Source organism: Macaca nemestrina, chromosome 9 (assembly GCF_043159975.1).
Source record: "Macaca nemestrina isolate mMacNem1 chromosome 9, mMacNem.hap1, whole genome shotgun sequence".
Taxonomy (NCBI): domain Eukaryota; kingdom Metazoa; phylum Chordata; class Mammalia; order Primates; family Cercopithecidae; genus Macaca; species Macaca nemestrina.
Window position 1 is genome coordinate 61,837,362 of NC_092133.1, and position 18,641 is coordinate 61,856,002.

At 32.8% G+C, this 18,641-nt stretch overlaps 1 protein-coding gene and 1 long non-coding RNA gene across 11 annotated transcripts in view; one reads left to right on the forward strand and one right to left on the reverse strand.

Moving 5' to 3' along the window:
- Positions 1-18,641, reverse strand: part of LOC139356062 (transmembrane protein 78-like) — a 206,279-nt gene that overhangs the window by 137,904 nt on the left and 49,734 nt on the right. The window lies entirely within an intron of this gene.
- LOC139356064 (uncharacterized) overlaps positions 1-18,641 on the forward strand; it is a 190,698-nt gene that overhangs the window by 107,376 nt on the left and 64,681 nt on the right. The window contains exon 5 of the long non-coding RNA XR_011607445.1: positions 1,955-2,063. This is a non-coding gene — a long non-coding RNA (uncharacterized lncRNA). The remainder of the gene's footprint in view (positions 1-1,954; positions 2,064-18,641) is intronic.

The window sequence follows — 18,641 nt, forward strand, 5'->3', positions numbered from 1 at the left end:
GCCATAGTTATTTCAACAATTATTTTTCTTTTTTACAATTAGCAAAAGAGAAACAAACAGATTAAGTAACTTTGCTAAAAGCCACAGTAAGGTGATAATAAACTAAAAAATCAAATTGACCACTTCCAGTTACCCATCATGTTACTTTCTAGGTTTAAGAGAAAACTAAAATTCATGTACGTTTTAAATTAGGCAAAAGACACATACAGTGTATTTCTATGTATAAACAGATAACATTTAATTACTTTGTGGTGTGAAATTTCTGAACTTTAATCTCCACTTTTCACTTATATTGGCCCAGTTTTTTTTTTTTTCTATAAAGGAATATATAGAATACCTAAGAAAAATGTACCCTCAAGATATATCAAACCAAAGAACTTTTAAAAGAAAAATCCTATAGGCATAACATTACTTACAGCCAAAGTATTATAGTAATAGAAATAGCATGAAATATTTTTCATTATTTTATAGCTTAAAAAGTTATTTTACTTGTCCCATAAAACCATTCATGATATAGGTATTATTTTTCTTCTCACTTTTTATAGATTTGAAATTTAAAAATACTTAGACTAGTTAAGAGACTGGCATGAAATCACTCTCAAATTCAAGTTGTCTCATTTATCCATGCATTCACCCATCATCAGGATTCATATACTGCAAGACTGTAATATGTATCTGACTAAGTAAGATGGCCAAAGATCTTAGTGTGACTTAGGTAAGAACAGTAATTAGTAGGCAAAATTTGTAATACTAGTATTTTCACAATAGAATGAAGAGGGTATTTCATGCATGGTCAGTATCAGAGGGCTCTAGATCAATAAAGAGGTATTGTGTGAAGGGTCTCTTTGAATAAGAACTAATAAAATAGTATGATTAAAAATAAAAAATAGATCTTTTTAATAGCAGCAACTACTAACTGGGGAAAATTAAAAATTTGATAATTACAAAATAATTTTTAAAACGCCTATAAGTTAATCTTAGAAGACATGTCCAGAAACCATTTAAAGAAAAATATGAAAGGTTGATGAGAAATGCAAGATGTTAATAAATGATAAGACATGCCTTCTTTTTGGTGGCAGTGTCTCAATATAAAAAATATGCCAACTCTCCCTAAATGTATTACTTACGTTTAAACAATCAAAATCTCAACAAGATTTTTATAAGAATTTGCCAAATTAAATTTTATCATATAAGTAAGATATATACGTATATCTGAACATTTGGGGGGAAATGAAGCCATGGACACAGGGTCTTATAAGAAAACTAAACACATTATAAGCAGTGCAAAATATAACAGAAATGTATAAATGAAATAGAACTCTTCCTTATATTTTCACAAAGTTCACCTTCAATTGATTGAAGAACTAAGTATACAAAAGTAGAAACTTATACATAGGAGAAATTAATAACATTGCAGTACTGGAAGTTTCCGTAACATAAAAATATAGTCAACCTTCCTCGTCCACGGGTTCTGCATTCATACATTTAACCAACAATGGATTGTAAATTGTTTTAAAAAAAGGATGGTTGCATCTGTACTGAACATGTACAGACTTTTTTTGGTCATTATTCCCTAAATAATACAATATAACAACAGTTTACATTGCATTTACCTTGTCTTGGATATTATATGTCATCTAGAAATGATTTAAAGAGAGGAGAAGGAGTGCAAGACCAGCCTGAGCAACATAGCAAGATCCCAACTGTTAAAACAATTTTAAATTAAATAAAAAATAAATTAGCTGGGTGTGGTAGCATGCATCTGCAGTCCTGGCCACTCAATAGGCTGAGGTGCCGGGATCGTCTAAGCTCCCGCGTTGGAGGCTGCTTGAGGCATTATTGTGCCACTGCACTCCAATCTAGGTGACAGAGCAAGAACCTTTCCATAAAGGAAAAATGGAAAGAAAAATATATTATTATCTTTTAACTGTGGCTAACTCGTATGTTCATTTAGTTTAGCAAAAGCTGGAAGTGCCTTGACATTTGCAGTACACAGAAACAGTGACTGGCTTGAAAAATCCCAAAACGATTTTCTGCGGGAGAGCCCTTTTGACTAATATGAGGTAAGTTTCCACAAAATAATAATGTGTAAAATCGTCACCTTCTATTCTAAAATTTCTGGGATGATTTGTTGTCAGTTTGTTTATTTTAAGGAAGATAAAGATATTTACAATGAGCTGGAATACTATGAGTTTCTATTCTGAATCTTTTAATATATGAAAAAAATGTTGAGCAGGTTCATTTTAAAAAATCGTTTTATACTTAGGCATTTAGCATCTGTTTTATTTCTTAGAGTGTCTTATAAGACTGACACAACATCTTCTGGTCCATTCAACATACAAGCATTCTATAGAGTCTAATAATACAAGCTCCTGATTCAACTCCAACCATGTCTATGGTAGCTGCACATTCCATTCACACTGATTAGAGTCCAAAACTAAGTATAATCCCTAATAATTGCTTACCAATTCAATTTGCTTTCTGACTCAGTGTTCTAGTGAGACTCTTATTAAAAGGTCAGCAACTTGTCTCTAACTCATTTTGTGAAATATGAAGAAAAAAGCAGCTTTATATTACTCAGCAATGACAAGGCACATTATCACAAAGTGAAAAGTGTTAATATCTATTCTTACTTCAAATGAGTTGCAGAATTTCTTCAACTTTTGTCAGAGCTTTAATTAGCATTTTAAAAGGGTATCATATACGACAGAAACATGGTAAAGAAGACAATGGCTAGCAAGAATTTTCATTATTAAAGAACACTTTTAGTCATTTGAAAGGGAAAAAAGGCTTAAAACAGTTTGTTAAATACTAATTTCATGCATTCGAAATCAGTGGTAACAGCTTTTCAGTCACAGCAGACCAAGATGTCATTGATGATGTGGATTCTTATTAACAAGCTAAATTTGAATGAGAGATGAATAGGGTTTTATTTATGTGCCAATTTAATTCTTTCCTGCAGAATCTTATTTCTATTTTCATCACAAAATCAACTAACCACTCCAGCTAGCACTGGCTAGGCAGAGTTTAATGGTTAAGGTTTACATCTGGCCTTGTCCACTTATGAGTTATTAATATATCATCAGTATCAACTTACTATCATTACTGAACATCAGTTTTATATATGTAAAATAGGATAATTAAATACACTATAGTACCTGTCTTATAGGGGAACAGTGAACACTAAACAATCTATATAATACAGTTTGCACAGGACTGATTGTGTAGTCAGTGATGATAAAAATGGAAGTTATTAGCATTGCTATCCTGTAAGTGGGCTCTTTTTCAAAACTTTTCTTCAGGCTTTTAATTAAATAGAAATAGTTTCCTTGAATGCTCCTCTACTCTCCACACAGGTAAACACTAGTCATCATTTTATATCCAGCTCACATATTTATAGTGTCTCTAATGAATACTCTTTTGATCACTTCTGTAAGTTTTTATTATCAACATCATATTCTTTGCACTTGAAAAAGCCTTTCCTATTTATTAAAATGATTTTTCTATTACATATATATTTTGGATTTTCATTTCTTCTTTTGAGTCTTGGTTCTTCTTGAGAATCTGATGAAAGCAATAAAACTTCTCCTAAAAAAGTCATCTATTTTTTTCTCTCTCTCTATATATATATACATATACATATTTTCTCTCTATATATATACACATACATACACATACATATGAGGTATATGTGTGTGTACATATTTACACACACAGAAACACACAGGATTTTTGCCACCCAATTTCATAAGAGTTCATAACCTACATCAAATCACCACATCCCTGGTTCAACAAGGAGTTATTTAGGGGTGTTATTTAGGGGTTTATGAAACCAGCTTTAAATATACTGGTGGAATATTTGGATTTCTAAAAACCTCGAGCTGGCACAAACCCAATTCTGCATGAAAAGACCCTGATTTCCTTAAGTTCCACATTACAAGATAATGTAGATTTGATATAAAATACTTGGTAATTCAATGTGAAATCAGTTTGAGACAGGAAATGTGAGGTCAATATAAGCTTGAAAAGACAGGGGCTGAAGTCTTAAAAGGGCACTTATGGAATATATCAGAAGATGAATACAGAGCAAATGCAGATCTCATTGAGAAAAAAATGTAAGGTAAGTGAAAAACGATATATCAATACTTTGCTTGTGTTAGAGGTACAAAGAAAAAGAAGTCTACCACAGATGTGCTGAAGCTCAGAAAATGACACTACAAAGTATGGCACTTTGACATGCTAAGTACTTTGAACTAAAGTAGCAGCCTCAGAACCAAGATCTTTCTGAACTTGTCTTCCCACCCCGTCTCTCTACCCTGTTTCTCCCCTAAAACTCTCAGAGAAGCTTTCTCTGAACTTTGCCTTATCTGACTAAGGGAAGTTCCTCCAGAGGGAACGCAATTATTATGAACCCCTTTCCTGGAATCTACATTAAACAGAGAAGATTATTGCACGTAGCAAGAGAGGAGACTAAAGGTCTTCCTGTCCAGGATATCATATCTAGAGAGGCTTTACATCCATTTTTCTGAGAGTTCATCAGACCATGTCTGTGCAAAAACCTGGACAATTCCATTGTACACTAGGAAAAAGTTATTCAGCTGATTTCAGGTTTACCAGAACTTTCTCATCAAAGAAACACACAGGCTTCTTGGAAATCAGTGTGGGAAAGACAGTGAAGAGCCAAAGAGAGTGATGGAGAAAAGTGGTCCTATCTCTAATGCACTCATGTGGAAAATTAACTGTTCACCCATCTAGGTCATTAGGACAACTTAAGAGGACTCAGGTAGGCTTAGTGATTAGGCTGCTCAAGTACAAATTCAGAAATCTCAATTTTGTTACTAGCTTTCTGCCTTTTGACCTTTTGAAAAAGTAATTTCAGATCTCATTTTCTCTGGCTCTTAAATAGAGTCATACTTGTCCATAAGGCAATTTTAAGATACTCAGATGAATGATGTTACACATGTTTAAATGCAATTCTCTACTGATTTACTGGAAGACATATATTTCTTTATTTGGAAAGTGTCATATATTTTATTAGCTCTTACTATGTAAAAAAAAAATGTCTGAAATAAGCTACTAATAGAATCCCCAGTTTGCCAGTATGTAAACTGAATAATAGAAGTGCAAATAAAAGGATCAGAAATCAGAGTTTCAGAAATCAAATACAGTTACTCCAAAAAAAAGGACAGCAAATAATGACTTTGACACATTCCAACAATCTTAGAGCAAATAGAATAATGTCCACTGTATCTAACTTTAATTAATAGTAATAGGTAACACGATGTACTAATTATGTGCAGGTACTGTTCTAGGCATTTTGCATGTATTCATTCAAGTATTCTCACAACAATCCTTTGAGGTATATAGTATTGCTTCACTTTACATTGAGGAATCTGAGACACAAATGACTAGTACACTTGAGATCAATAAGTGCCAGAGCCAGGATTTGAACCTGAAAAAAACAGATTCAGAATCTAGGCTTGTACCAATTCTCTATGCTACATATCAAAAATCCACGAAGTTACCTACCAGCTAACTTCAACTGTTTTAAAAATTGGTTAAAAATCTTTGCTTTTAAAAACGAGATAACATTTATTTAATTTATATAATGTATAAGGGGCTGAGCTTTACATTGGTTGGATGAAAAGGACTAAAAGGCAGTGTCGTATTCTTGCTGTTTTCTATATTCTAGCCATAAGAATACAACTTTAATTTCCTGGCAACATTACAGGGCATAAAAGAACACATTAGTATAGTCAGATATTTACCATTAAAATAGCTAAATTACCCAATTGCCCAAAATTTATTGACTAGTTGGCAATATAGACTGAGCCTTAACTTTTTGAAACAAAAACAGTTCCATAACGATTGTTTGTTTGTTTGTTTGTTTATGATTACTCCTTTAAACTCTACTTATTTAAAACTCACATGCATCTCAAGAAAATACTGGGAATAACACTTTGTAGTTTAGAAATATTCAATAACAGCTGATATATTTTAATTGGTGGTGTATTAATGAATGATTCAAAACATATTTGACCCCAAATATTTGTAACAAATCAGTATATATTTAAACTAATTTAGAGAAAGAGTATAGATTCAGATTCACAGCTCTTAACCAATATCTAATCCACAGCCACAGGCCATTCCTCCTAATTAAAACTTGGCTTCATACTATCCTAGGATATGCTAACAGATTTAAAGAAGTGTTTATGCGAATACATCTCAACAACTTCGTATAAATTTGTTTCCTAAATGAGTACATAAATATTATTTATTGAAATGCTTATAGGTTTTCTTCTTTAGTATTCTAATCAAAATGGGTTGCCCAAATTGCTTCCATAAGCAATACTTTCCAAATCACTTTACCAGCTGAAAGATCTGGCTTCTAGGTAAAACAACGCATTACCTTGTATCTAGTTACTCTTATGTAGAATGAAAAATATTTTGAGAAAATCACTTCACCAAAGTTTTTAGAAGACCACAAATACCACATACATTATTTTACATTTCAAATTATGCTGAAGTATGTTGTCTGATTTCCACTTTAATATCTTATAAGCAGAGGAAAAATGTATTATATTCATTCCCCAATGCCAACAATCTGCATATAGATAGATACTTGAGATTCTGTTCAACTTGCTAGAAATGAGGCTTGATCAATATAATTAACCAAAATTATATGTATATTTGGCTGCCAATGGCTACAATTTGTGTTTAGGATAGTATTTATGTAGTTTGGATATATTTGAAAGACTTAACATCACAATTTTTAAACAACTTTAATTGCAATGTGAGACAAGCATTGGTCTTCTTAGGATAGTATGCCATATGGTAGATTGCCACTTAAGTATCTTTCTTAAATTACAGATTATCCCATAAAGAATAATGCACCAGAAATGACAGACTTTGATTCCAAAAGGTAATTCATCCATGATGTGAGACTACAGATTATAGGGATTGAGCTCAGTAACATAAAGGTGAAAATCAAACAGAAAACACATCATATCTGTTTTTCTTTGATAATTTCACGTTTAAAGGAATACAAGGTTTCGTATAATAAAGACTCAGTAACTATAGATAGGCCAACCTAATAAGACATTTAGAAGTAACACACATAAGAATGTGATTTAAATCGAGAAGAGCTACTTCATTATGTACCATGGAATACAGGTTTTATTTTAAAAAGAATAGATAGAGTAAAACTTGTGTTGTGTCACAAAACAAAATAGCCACAGGATCTATATTCCCCAAAGAGATTCCCATGGTTGAAATGTTTATTTCTGCTCTGTGAACAAGGACATGTCAGAGTTTTCTATGGAGTATCTGGGGAAACTAACATATCTTTTCACTTCTATTAGATGTTACAACTTCCTGCCAGTGGAACAGACAGAGGTGCCATTTGTGGGTTTCTTCTGACAGAATGAACACCATAAAAATATTAACAAAGAAGTTTGTGCTCATTTTCTATGATCCTTAGCATAATAAATCTTGATTTTTTTTTAGATTGGATATTGGACATTGGTAGCACTTCAAAGATAATACACCAATAGTCTCAATTTGCTCTTTGAATGGACATATTAAAAATCGCTCCACTATCCTTAGTTATAAGGATAAAAGCTACCAATTTATATAGTAAGCAAGGTTTACTTTCAACAGGAGCTGATGTATAGGGCTGCAGATTGACCTCATGCTTCTTTGCTACATGTGTTAGTTATGTTTATTTTTTTACAAGGTATTTCTACAGCTATCTCAAGAGCAACTTCTTTGTTGCACTACCAATACAGAGTGGGATGCTGAACACAGAATTGGCATGCACAATACATCTTTGTTAAATTCAGTCTATTAGCAGTTCAAAATATTTGCATGGAATTAAAACATCTGTGTCTAAGTCCAGTTATGCCACTTCAAGCTCTACAGCATGGGATCAGTTTTCTCATTATCATAAAAAGGATAATGGCAATGAAATAGGTTGTTATGATGGTCAAATGTGGTAATATATGAGAAAGTGCCTTGTTAACTCTAAAGTGATGTAGAAGTGGATATCATTCGGGATATGCATTTAGCTATATAACTATTCATTTTTAATTTTACATCTAATTATATTTTATAAAATGTTTTGCATTTGTATAAATTATATTTGCTATAAGCTTTCCTTCATGCAAAAGAAGTCTCAAAAGTTCTAAGGTTTAATTATTTCACATTTAAGCATCACTCAACTCTACCACAATTTCACTAAGTCAGGAGCTAATTATATGGATTCATTTTTGTCACCAATTATGTATGTGCAAAAAAAAAAAAACACAAAAAAACCCTTTGATATTTATCAAGGTTATTTGTGATTGTAAAGTGCCCAATATTAAATGAACTGGTTTTGGAACTATAAATTTGTTCCAAAATAGTGTCAGTAAGTTCCTCACCATAAAATAAAACAAGCATGAATTGAGAGGCACAATCTCTGAAAACATTCTCTATCACAAAGAAATGTTTTTGAGCGCCTAAAAATTATTAGTACTGTAAGAATAAAGTCCATGATTATTCCATACCGCATAATAGGGCATTCTAAAAATTGGGCAAAAAACTTTACTGTACTTCTTTCTATGTTTCAGGTAAATACGATATTGCTATCCGGGTTTCTTTCTTTTCTTTTTTTTTCTTCTTGAAACTACACAAGAAAATAGCAGGCATCTCTTATTCTGTTCAATGGAGGTATTAACTTTAGAGCTACCTGTCTTGAAGAACAGGACTTGAATTGAATTCTTCAATTAGTTGGGATTTAATTTTTGGGTTCAATATAGTACTGAAGAAATGCATTCAGGCACAAAGCCAATTTAGTTCTTACAGATTTCCTGTTCTTGGGACTACTAGACTTCTATCCAGAGGCAAAGTTCTATTTTTTTATTGTTTTATAAAATGTAAAATAAATAAAAAGAGGTGCTGCTACACTTCCCTACGTATTTATCTGACATTCTATACACACATAAGATTAAATTCTCAAGCAAATTATTATTTTGAGAGCAATTTTTCTTACACCCTTCATGCTACTTGTGACAGCCTAGGACTCTTCCCTACTCTATCTCCCCACAGGTATAACACTTGAGTAAGGTCCTTTCTGCCTTGTCAGTGTTTGCCTATCTAATATGTCTCATCTTCTGCGTAAAAAGAAACACATTATATATATATGGTATTAAATTTTAAGAAAATTTCAGTGACTTATTATAAATATTACAGATGTCAGAACAAAAGCAACAAAATAAAAAGACTATAGGGAAACATGGCAGGCATATGTTCAAAGTCAATTTTGAAATCATAGTCTGTGTCTTTGGTCATGATTGACAGTAAAGGAATTCAGGCAGAAAACGTGGGAATAAAGTTTTATTTCTAAAGCTAAAATGAAAACCTGATATTTTCGGTGAAAGTGAAAGACAAATATTTGCCATAAGAGGTAGATCAGTGGCCATCTGAATAACTGTATCTATACACAGGTATTTCTAATTAATAATTCAGTGTAGAGAAATCTCAAATGGAGAGCTGAAGAAGCCTGTTTTTATCTATACTGTACATATTTTAATTAGTTTCATAGATTAAAGTCTTCAAAAGATACTAACAAAATTTTCACATGTGAAGCTTAGTTTGTGATAGACTTTTATGGGAGGAAAGAGGTAAACAGTGGACTAGGTAAACAAAGAGACAAACCAACAAACAAAAAAAAAATAGAAAATAAAAAAAAAGTAAAAAAGACTTACCTAACTGAAATGCCAATTTTACTTTTTACTGTACTTTTTCTGGGAGATATCTGAGAGAGTTTAAGAAAATATAAACAAGAGATAGTCATGCTAACTTTTAGAAAAGATGACATCTGTTGAATTCTTATTTGTAGATGAAATTGCTTTGGAAACATCTGCTTCTCTCTGTTACTCCCTGGAAGTGACAGTATGATGCAAAGAACACTGTACCTGATTCCTCGTAAATTCTAGATGAATATACATTAAGAAAGAGTACAAATAAAGACATATCCCTCCCTGTTTAACCCTGCCTATCTTTCACTCATTATAAGTCATGGCAAAGTGTATATAGAATAGGTATTGGAAGAAAGTGGCTATAAATTCCATTTATAAATACCAGCTATGATTGCGTCAGTAGTTTCAGAAGTATGAACTAAAATAATTATGAAAATGTGTGCCAGATGTGGTGGCTCACACCTGTAATCTCAGCTACTCAAGAGGCCAAGGTGGCAGAATCCCTTGAGATGAGGGATTTGAGGCTGCAGTGAGCTACAATCATGCCCATGTGCTCCTGCCTGAATGACAGAATGGGACCCTGTCTCTAAAAAAAAAAAAAAAAAAAAAAAAAAAAAAAGGAAAGAAAAAAAAGAACATGTATTCATTACTTTGATTTAAATATGTTTGTATATATGTTAACCAAATATTTTTCTACTCTCACATTTTCCTCATACATAACATAGGATTTATTGATGGTATTTAACTTTACTCTTAGTATTTTTGTTGCAGAATGTTTACATGTGAATCAACTAGCGGAATGAACATCACCTAAAGACAAAACGGGATATTTGTATATGTCTTCTGGGAAGAAGTTGTTATTATTTCCACAAGGCCAATTGCATCATTCGGATAAAAACATTATATTGTTGTCGTTATTTGGAAGTAAAATATATTTTAAAGAGATGTGCATGAATATAAAGTTTATAATAGGTATACTGTGATGACTTTGTGGAACATTAGCTTGACTAAGCTGAATGATATTTCCTAGAATTCCCTTTCCTTTGTTGTCTATTAAGGATGGAATGTTTTCTGGTAGACTATGTAATAGAGATAGAAGTTCTTCTTTTTCATGCATTCATTCATTATTATAGTTTAATGAATCTTAAATGAAAAAAAAAACAAAAAACAAAAAAACAAAGAAAAAACACCTCTCTTCCAGAAGCATTTACTAACACTTTCAAGTATATGAGAATGGAATAATTTTCAGAATCTGGGCTTTCTGTATTTTCCCTGTTTGCTATTTCAGACCAATTCTCCACCCTTCTCCATCCTTCTCCATGCCCTGGGAAACCAACTTTTATAGACTGCAAAAGTATGCTCTCTTACACTTCGGTTTCCTATTGAGGTCAAGTAATAAAAATCACTGCCAAAAATTGGAAGGCAGAAGAACAGTGAGATGGTGCATTTATTCCACTCTGATGAACAATATATTCATCTATATTGATGGTTGTCTCTTATAACATTTTTAATAACCACGTTCTTTGACCTTTGCAATCTAGAGAGGTGTAAGCTATTTTCTGTTGCTAGTCTTAATATACTTTGCAATCCCTTTTTGGTTTTATGTAACCCTACCCATAGCTTTATAAATATTCTCTTTGTTGACCTCTTCCAAATTGCCATATTAAATGTACTTAACTTGCTGGGATCTGGACTTACACTGAAATGGCACTGGGAAATTGAATTATAAAATTGGTGTATAGGATTGGCTTCCTTACTTGTCTGAAGAGCGTGCAGAAAACTGACCTGGCAGGGAGAAACAGGACACAGGTAATCTGTGGCATGGGATGACTTCATATTTCTCAAATTATTACCAGTGGTTGCAGGATACAAGATTCAGGAAGAGACAAAACATTGGGAGATCAAGACACTATCACATTTAGTTGCCAAGATTATAATTGTAACTGTAAGGAGTGCAGCATGAAACATCTGCCTTGAATTACCTGAGAGCACATACTCAGGAAAAATTAAAATGTGAAGGCTTTCAATAACAAACATAACACAATGGGTGGGATAAAAGAAACCACTATGACACATTTTAAGAAGGAGTCCATATCTTTTAATGTCCTTGAGACTATTGAAGTTATAGTAGCAGACACTATGTAGCTGTGCTTCAACGTCAGAAAAAGTGGGCACAGTGGCCACTATGAGTCACAGAGACTGAGTACTAATTAGAGTGCTTTGACATACAGTCATCTTTAATGATGGCTAATTAATCATGGGATACTAAGTAATGGAACAGATTGATGCCCTACTAAGGTACCACACAGGATGTGGTAAGTGTCTTAAAATATAGGCGCTATAGAGTTGCATTTCTCACAAAACCCACCAGGACAGCTGTGCAAACCAATACATGGTGTTTAGAGTGACTGCCTTATGATTATACCTAATAAATGACTTAAATAATTTGTGACCTTGGGCTCAGTGAATTAGAAGTTCATAAAACTCAGGACAGGAAGATTTTCACAAAGAAATGCAATCACTATTTTTGTTCTCTCATTTTTCTAAACCAGTAGCTAGAGAAAGAGATATTGGCTAAGGATATTTATTTCAATCTCCAAGAGGAATTTGGGCCTTGATAGTTAATGAGGGCAAGGAAGACTACACCTGGAAACCAAGAGATTCATTGAGGCACTTCTTAGTATTCCCTTAGCCAAGAGTTTTTGTCAAAAAAAAATTATGTTAACTCAGTAAAAACAGGTCCTTAAGAATTTGTATCATGTAGGAGTGGATCTGTGGTTCACATCACTGTTTAAAGAACCCTGTCTAGCTAAGATCCTTATAGAAGGGAAGAGGCCAATGGAACACATATAAAATATCCTGGCAGTCATTATCAATTTTTGCCTTACAACCAGCAGAGAAGCAGGCTTTATAACAACAATGACTTATGTAAATTTATCATTTAATTTCCCCTTCTATAATACTTTATATAAAATGCACAGATGATAGTCACCATGATACATTTCAAGCAAGAATATGATGAATGAAACTAATAATTATGTAGTATTTAACAAGTGCAAATCTGTGTGTGTTTGTGTGTGTGTTGTGTGCGTGTGTGTTCCATTGTTGTGGAAACTTTTTTGAGAGGATCTGGTAAAATATCAGCAGTACATGTGAAGGGCAGAAGGAATGGTTTTCTACATATTCTCCTGTCTGCCCTTCCAAATCCATTTTTCACCTTGATTATGCCTCTCCAAGCTAATCTTTATGTATTGCATCAGTATTTCCTTTGATGCCTGCCTTCTGGTTAGATTTGTTAAATGAAAGGCAACTGTAGGAGACTAGACTTAAAAACAGAGTAAGATCAGAATATTTATTATCTCTGTTTACTTTCTGCGGGACTACAGTTATATTCTTCAACCAAAGCCCACAACTCCTATTGAACAGCACGAGGATAGTTCTTCTGAATTCTAGTAACCTTGTATAGGTGGGTAGTAGCAGTTCTTTACTTTCGATAGTCCTAGGATTTTTCATTGTTGATTTCCAGTTACCTTTCACACAACTCTTGTGGGTTTCCACTAATCCTTCACCTTTCTGTGAATAGTTCTTCATTGAAATCTACTACCTTGAGCGATGACACTGATATAACACAGTGTTGAAAAAGTAAAAATTTGCATATCACCTATTGAAATAATGAGAAAAATAAGTTTTTATCTGCCTAGATTTGGTTTCCTTAGATCATCACCTGCACTTTACTTTTCTAAGTATTTTATTTACTTTTAAATTAAAAACTAAGAAATATTATGTATGGAAGAAGTATAGTATGTATAAAGTAAAAAATGCAAGTTCCATTTAATCACCTACACTCTCACTAATGATACCCCACTTCACCCTGACACTTCTTGTACACAGAAAAAGCTATTGTTATTGTAGCCTTTCAGATTTTTTTCTATACATGATTTCTGTTGCTGGGTAACAATTTACCAAAAACTTAGTGGCTTGAAACACCTCGTTTCTCTAGGTCAGCAGTCTGGGTCTGAGTTTCCATTCAAGGTTTCAAGATAAATAATGAAACCAAGGTGTCAGCCAGACTGCATTCTCCCCTGGAGGCTTAAATAGGGAAGAATCTGACTCCAGGATTCCTCTGGTTGCTGGCAGACAGAATTTATCACCTTATAGGTAGGGAATTCATGGAGTCTTGCTTCTTCAAAGTCAGTAAGAAGACAGAAAGAGAAAGAGGGAGTTGAAGAGAAACGGGGGCGGGGAGGGGAGAAGGAGTGAGAGAGAGAGAGAGAGAGAGAGAGAGAGAGAGAGAGAGAATATGAATCACTGAACTCTAGAACCTGTTCAAAAGATTTCACCTGATTATGTCAGGATCATGAAGGAAAATCGAGTTTTGATTATCTTAAAGTCACAGTTGGACATTTCTTTAGGTTTTTTTAGGTTGCATAAAATTGTTTGTTACTCAAGTAATTCATTGAATTACTGAGTAATTTCAATTTTAGGAAATTTTAGAAAATTTTCTTTAATGAGACCAGCATGTTTTTAAGCTGTCCTTAAAAGGTCAATATCATTAAAATGGTCATACTGCCCAAAGCAATTTACAAATTCAGTGCTACTCCTATCAAAATACCAATGCCATTTTTTTACTGAATTAGAAAAAACTATTCTAAAACTTACATAGAAAGACAAAAGAACTTGAATAGACAAAGCAATCCTAAGCCAGAAGAACAAAGTCCAAGGCATCACATTACCCAACTTCAAACTATACTGTAAGTCTACAGTAACCCAAACAGCCTGGCACTGGTACAAAAATAGACAGGTCAATGAAACAGAATTAAAAAACCCAGAAATAAAGCCACACAGCTACAATGATCCAATCTTTGACAAACTCAACAAAAATAAACAGTGGGGTAAAGGACTTATTCAGTAAATGATGCTAGCCATTTGCAGAAGAATAAAGCTGGACCCCTACCTTTCACCATGTATAAAAATTAACTTAAGGTGTACTAAAGATACAAATGTAAGACCTCAAACTATAAAAATCCTGGACAAAAACCTAGGAAACATCCTTCTTGACATCAACTTTGGCAAAGAATTTATGGCTAAGTCCCCGAAAGCAATGGAAACAAAACAGAAGTTGACAAGTGGGACCTAATTAAACTAAAGAGCTTCTGCACAGCAAAAGAAACTGTCAATTGAATAAAAAGACAACCTGCAGAATGGGAAAAAATTCACAAACTATGCATCCAGCAAAAGCTTAATATGCAGAATTCAAGGAACTTAAATCGACCAGCAAAACACAAATAATCCAGTTTAAAAATGGGCAAAGGACATGATCAGACACTTCTCAAAAGAAGACATACAAACTGCGAACATATAAACAAAATACTCATCATCACTGTATCATCAGAGAAACACAAATCAAAACCACATTGAGATACTGTCTTATACTAGTCAGAATGGTGATTTTTTTAAAAGTCAAAAACTAACAGATGCTGGCAAGGCTGAGGATAAAAGGAAATATTTATACACTGTTGGTGGGAATGCAAGTTAGTTCAGCCACTGTAGAAAGCAGTTTGGATATCTCTCAGAGAACCACCATTTGACTCAGCAATCCCATTACCCTGTATATACCAAAAGGAAAATGAATAGTTCTACAAAAAAGACACATGCACTCATATGTTCATCGCAGTGCTATTCACAATAGCAAAGACGTGGAATCAACCTAGGTGCCCATCAATGATAAAAGAAAAAGAAAATGTGGTACATATACAACATAGAATAGTATGCAACCACTAAAAAAAAAAAAAAATCATGTCCTTTAAAGCAAAATGGATGCAGCTGGAGGCTATTATCCTAAGCAGATATACATAAGAACAGAAAACCAAATGTTGCCACTTATAAGTGGGAACTAAATGTTTGGTACATATACACATAAAAATGTGAATAGACACCGAGGACTATGAGAAGCAGGAGGGAGGAAAAGTGGCCTGGGGTGAAAGACTACCTGTTGGGTACTATGCTCATCATCTGGGTGACAGGATTATCCATTTCTAAACCTCAGCATCATGCAACATACCCGTGTAACAAACCCTTTGAATTTAAAGTAAAAGATGAAAAAACAAAAATTAAATAAAATGTCTTAATATTTTTACTGAAGATAAACATGATTAATGTTATCTGTCTATCATCTGTCAGTTATTTTACTAAGTGTACATAGTGTCTTTTCAGTTTTTAAAATATAAATGGTATAAAACACACACCAAAAGTTTATACTTCTATGCCAAGTATGGATATATATACCCACTTTTGATAGCTATACAGTATCATATTAAATGCATGGGCCATAATTTTTATATCCACTCTCCTAATGTGTGGAAATACTGAGTTTTAATACTTTCTTTTATAGCCAATGCTAATGTGTGTTTTTTATACTAATTTTCTTAGGATAAATTTTTTAACATTATTCACACACTTAATACCATTGAGTTATTATCTAAATTGCCAAATTTCTACTTAGAAAGATTATGCCAGTTTGAACCCATAAACAATATGCAGTAAGTTCATTATTCACAATTCTCTAATTTTTTGCCAATCTAACAATAAAAATCGTATCTTATTTGTTTATATCTTTTTAATACTGTTTGACTATTTTTCCTAAATTAGGAGATTTGCTTATCTTCTTTATTTAATATTTTTTATTATTCTAATTAACTTTTGTATAGGAAAACTAAATATTTATTGACTTGGAAAGCATGTAAATATTAATAATTAAATTTTGATCATAATTTTGCAAATATGTTTTCCTGTTTGGGTATGTCATTTTACTGTTTTAAGACAGTTTCTGTTTTTTCATTATTATTTGTGGCTTTTATTGTGTGGATGATTTTAGTCAGAGTTAATTTGCATGTAGTTAAGTAAAGAGGTTATGTTTTATATTTTTTCCTTTGATTTTATGGTTAAAATTTATCTGCAAAAATTATGTAGTCACATATATTTTCCTAGTTAGTAATTGTGAGTTTTTTTCTTTTTCTTGTGTTAAAATAATGCTTAGAAACATACTTTAAAAACACAAAATAGCTCATTATTTTGTTCTTCCATAATAGAAATACATGAATATATACATACATACACCCATACATTCATGTTTCTGTATGTGTGTATATATTCAGCTTTCACTCATAATGACAAACCCTAATTTGTTTCTAAAGTTTTATGTCATATAGAAATTTGTCTTAGCTTTATATATATATATATATATAAAATTTATCTACCAATAAATATACACTCATTTTATTATGTTCTAAATATTTATCTTAGAATACCTGTTGTGCATTTTTCTATGTGAATGCATAGGACACAAACTATTTTTAGTGACTGTACAGTTATGCATCATCTAGCAATGGGAATAGGTTCTGAGAAATGCATAGTTAGGCAATCTCATCATTGTGTGAACATCCTAGAGTGTGCTTACACAAACCTAGATTGTGTAGCCTACTGCACACTTAGGCTATATGGTAGAGTCTGTTGCTCCTAGGCTACAAAAGTGTACAGTATGTTATTATGCGAAGGACTGTAGGCAGTTGTCACACAGTGGTATCTGTATATCTAAACATATAAAAGGTACAGTTAAAATATAGTAAGAAAGATAAAAAATAGTGCAGCAGAGTAGGGCGACTCCATTAGAATCTTATGGAACCACCATCATACATACAATCTGTTGTTCACCAAAATGTCATTATGCAGTGTGTGACTATATTCCATTTCTGATCATGCATATATCACAATTTATTTATCCATTCACCTCCTGATTAATATTCAAATAGCTTCCAATTTTTTGCTACTGTATATTTATGTGTACTAGTGGCTTCATTTTGACAAAATCAATTTCTAGAATGTTTATTTTGGAAAACATCTACAAATATGTATTACAAACTACTAAAAGTTGCTATTTTGTAGTGGGATTATGACAGCATTTTTCTTCATGCATTATATATTTTATTATTCATATTCTTTATATTTTACTATTTACAAGTGGATTTTTCTGCAATGAAAAAGAATATTTGTTTAAAATGATGGAGGGTCTCCAAGTACATACAGTGATTCAACATGTATATTGAATGAACCTCTTCCTAATGTTCTCTTAAAGAAAAGACACTTTTCTTAAATTCAGGAACACACAATGATGAAGAGAACAGACAAGACAAGAGCAAGACAATAATAATTGGGGAAGATGGAAGGCATACCAAAGCCTAACTGATTTAGAAAATCTGATATAGCCAAATTATATATCAGAAATGGGAAAAGCTAAGGAACAACAAAATTTAGTTGAGGGATCCCTCAGAAGACTCAGAGGTGGGTAGCATCTCCTACAAGGAGGGCATTATGATTGTATGTGTGTGTGCATGTGTGTGTGAGTGTGTGCATGTGTGCCCATACATGAGTAAAAGTGGAGACTCTCTTTAGCAAGTCCAATATCTACCATACCCACCCAGAGTCTGATACCCCTCCCCCTGCTGTCCTATAGAGATTTAATTCACTGTTACAGTAAAAGTAGTGTCTGGAGTGATGGATATCATGAATAATTTAGAGTGGTGATACTGTACTGAAATCAGGTTGTTATATGAATATTTGCATAATGTGTGTTGAGGTTTCCTAGTTTCTCAGAATTTAGTTAACTAAGCCTAAACTGTTAGGGAAAAGTTAAAAAAAAAAAAAAAAAAAAAAAAACTTTCTCCTGGAAATTTGAACAGACCAAAATAAAAGGGATAAAGATACTAATAATGGGGGAATCCAATGAAGCTTGCTTAGGTCTTTCTCCCAAGCCTCCAGATAAGACGTCATTGTCTTGAGAAATTTATATTGGCCTTGTGACATCCTGAGTATAAAGCCTAGTTGAGCAGCCTGACCTCATGGAAC